Genomic DNA, 4212 nt, shown 5'->3' with positions numbered 1-4212 from the left:
ATATTGTACATGAGTTGGTCGAAAAATAATTGGTGAATATGGCAATGATGATGGTGTACCTAGCATCTTATCTCCTCCAAGATTAAATGCCTCCTTTAAATGTTTCTATTTTATTTTTTACCTTGATTTTACTTTTTGCAGGATAAGTCATGGGCATAATTTGAACCGTCTTATAGCAAAAGAATTTGATGACTGATCTTTACCAAGGCTTTTTCCCCCCACTTTGTCTCACCATTTCTGTTAGCTTTTGTCATGCTATAAAATGCACTTGTTTACTGAGGCTTTTAGATAATTGTAATTTTATGTCTCCTGCTTAATAGTTTTATGTGTAACTAGTACTTTATTGTTGCACAACATTCTTCCCTGCAGTATATATAGTAGGGTGATATATTCATCCTGTCTACATATCTGCCTTTCCATTCTGTGGGAGTTTCTGCCAGAAGACAGTGTGCACTTGTCTATGAATGGATAAAGGGTGAAATTTATTTAGCTTCATAGCAATAGAATTAAATTTTATTTCAGGCTTCCAGTTATGAGTCTGTATAGGCCTCATCTCTATAGCGTATGAGAAAATAAAATGTTTTATATATTAATATTTTATATAACGGAGGCTTGCCCTTTCAAAAAATTTCAAAATATAATCACTTTGATGGAAAATTTTATTTACTTAATTTATATTTCTATCATAAAATAAGGTTATTAAATATATTTGAAACTTCTTTTTTGATGACTCTGGGAGGGTATAGGAGAATATACATCAGGTCTCTAAAATAGGTTAGGGGCATCATTTATTGAGGTTGTAGGGAAGGCTGATTCATAGAAACTTGTCAGAAACTATGAGACCCAGGACATCATACCAGATGTGAAATCTTGTGTACTTGGTATGTATCTAGCACTTTGCTAGGCATTTTACATATTATTTTTATTTCCATCTTGTGTTTTTTTTTCTTTTTTTTATTGAGATATAATGGACATACAACACTGTATAAGTTGAAGGTGTACAGCACAATGGTTTAATTTACATTCATCATGAAATGATAAGATTAGTTAATATCCATCATACCATATAGATACAAAATTAAAGACATAAGAAAACAAAACTTTTTTCTTATGATGAGAACTCTTGGATTTATCTCTTAACAACTTTCATATATAACATACAGCAATGTTAATTACATTTATTATGTTTTACATTACATATCTTTTACTTGTTTATCTTATAACTGGAAGTTTGTACTATTTGACAACCTTCATCCAATTCCCCCTCCCCCATCCCCTCTCCATCTTGTTTTGAAAACATTTTAAAGTTCTAGGAAAATTAAAAGAATAGTATAGTACAATGACCACCCTTCACCAGCTGGCAACATTTTACCACATTTTCTGTTGTCAAACCATTTGAAAGTAATGGTTCATACATTACTACATACATCATGATTCTGCATGCATAAATATTATCCTAAGTATTTCTTAAGAAAAAGGATATTTTCCTATATATTAGTAGCATGATTATCATTCTCCAATATGTAGTAGTGTCTCAATATTACCTAATTTTTAGTCCATGTTCACATTTTTCAAATTGTTCTCAATTTTTTAAAAAATTTGGTCCAGGATCCAATCAAGGGGCAAGCATTACATTTGTTCATGTGTCTTTAGTCTCCTTTAACCTAGAAGAGCTGCCCTTACTCCCATGATGTTTGTCTTTCTTGACAGTGACATTTTTGATGAGTTGAGGCCAGTTGCTGTTTAAAATATCTCGTATTTGGATGTAGCTTATGGTTTCTTCATGTGTAGATTCATTTTGGCAAGAATACTACATTGGTGTTGATTTAGACTTATTTTTGCACCACATCAGGAGAAATTATGTCTGTTTACTCCATTATTGAGGAAACTGTGTGATCACTTGTTTAATGTGTTAACCATTGGATTTCCTCATTTTAAGGATGTGCATTTCCACCTGTAATGAAGAAGTAATCTCTTAGGTAATACTTTGAGATTGTGTATCAGTCTTTTTTCCCAATAATCCATTGGTGTTTTATCTGAGTTCTAGTATTACATCTGTGTTCAGTATCTGAAATTCTTTTGTGAAGAAGTGCTTTACTCCCCCCAAATCTCAAGTTTGGTTAGGGAGAATTCTTTAATGTGGCTCCTGCGTGCTTTATGATATGTTCCATTTTTAAGCATCTACTCACTTTCCCATTTAAGCATTTACTCATTTTCTGGTAAAACAAAATGTTTTTCTTATACTTCCCCTGCACCGACCTGGAATTAGCCATTTCTCCAAGAACACTTGATAAAGGAATGGTATTTAGAAATTAATATCCGGACACTAGATATACTCATTGCTGCTTGAGTGTCATTTCTTCAAGTTACTTTAATGGGTGGTTTTAGGATGACTATATTCTAAGAGTGAAAACAACTTCAAAGAACTCTTGAGCTGTATAGAAATGACTGTGCATTATACTTGCTGAAATTCAAATCCAGCATTTATAGGGTTTTTCTTCACCTTTCCCATGCTGTATTTTTTTCTTCCAAAGTGAAACCCATATTTCCCAGCTATCTTTGTGTATACTCATTTATAATACTCAAAGTATTTTCAGTATTAAATACTTCTTTGCAGGGGCTACATAGAACTAAGGTTATATGGAACTATTAGGTAATTCTCTCCTTTTGTGATTTAAATCTTACTTATTGTGGGTAGGTATTAAGCCATCACCGAATTTTCTTTATACCTGCCCTGTGGTATTAGTACATCTCCAGGTATTTACCAGTGTTCTCCATACTTACGTATTTGGTGAGCAGATATCAACTGGGTTGGGAATTATTCTTCAAAGTTTTTTGGTCTACAACACGGTGTCTCCTCTGTAGACATTAAAAGAGCTAAGAACATCAAGTGCTTACTATCCAGAAGGAAGAGAGTTTCTGAGATAAAAGCGCAGTAGGGGGGCTTCCCTGGTGGCGCAGTGGTTGAGAGTCCGCCTGCCGATGCAGGGGACACGGGTTCGTGCTCCGGTCCGGGAAGATCCCACATGCCGCAGAGCGGCTGGACCCGTGAGCCATGGCCGCTGAGCCTGCGCGTCCGGAGCCTGTGCTCGGCAACGGGAGAGGCCGCAACAGTGAGAGGCCCGCGTACTGCTAAAAAAATAAAAAATAAAAAAGCTCAGTAGGATGCAGAGCTGAACGTTATGAAGGCCTGGAGAAGAAAGGGACAGTGAATTCAGCTGTGCTTGTAAGTGAGCAGATGTGAGGGATTTGGAGGCTCTGTGGCTTGTTTCAGCAACCCTGGAGAATGAACTTTTCCACACTATTAGGTTGGAAAGACACTGAGCTTCTTTTTGGTTCAAAATTTGACTGCATTGAATCATATTTCACAGGCTTGTAATAGCATAAAATGCTTCTAAAAGGCTGAAAGCCAGGGCTTTCCTAAGAACTTGACAAGCAGAGCAGTCTCAGAGACTGTGTTAACCAGTATCTGACTGTAGAGGAGAACCAAACATATAAATGACATTTTGAAGAACTTAGGAAATATCAGTAACTAGCTTAAATAACTTTTTTAAACTAATAAAGGTGGTTATTATTTTTAACATTTACTATGTTGGAGATATGTGATTTTATCTAACCTATATACTAGATTACGAATTAAATGTTATTAATCCTGTTTTGTAAATGTGGATACTGATGATCAGAGAGGTTCAGCAAGTTTTGTAAGGTCACACAGCTAATAATGTCACAGATTAAATCTGAATTTAACATTATCTGACTTCAAACCCCATGACTTCTCCACCATACTCACTGATTGTTCTTTAGAATAGCGAAATATCTCTGTGCAAAACCCACTGATGTTTACTTCCTCTATGATAACTTATACATATAGTTCATTATTTATAAAAGGATCAAAGTAAACTGAGTATCCATTTATCCAGCAAATAAGCATAATGAACTTTAAAAGACAGAGAGAACACAGAGTTCAGTGAATCATAGGGTAGGAAATCCCTGCTTTTTTTTTTCGTATTTTTGGTTTGCCTTGAATTTATCATGATACTAACAACTAGTTATGGAATCTGATTTTAGTTGTATTAAGATAGCTCTCAGATTTTTGTGTGATATTCCTCCTTACTCATTCAGCACTTATACTAGGCACTGTACTAATTACTTTGTATAAATTAACTCATTAACCTCACAGCAAACCTGTAATATGTGAATTATTATTTCCAG

This window comes from Orcinus orca, chromosome 21 (assembly GCF_937001465.1).
Source record: "Orcinus orca chromosome 21, mOrcOrc1.1, whole genome shotgun sequence".
Taxonomy (NCBI): domain Eukaryota; kingdom Metazoa; phylum Chordata; class Mammalia; order Artiodactyla; family Delphinidae; genus Orcinus; species Orcinus orca.
The sequence above is the reverse complement of the archived record's forward strand: the minus strand, read 5'-3'. Positions refer to the sequence as shown.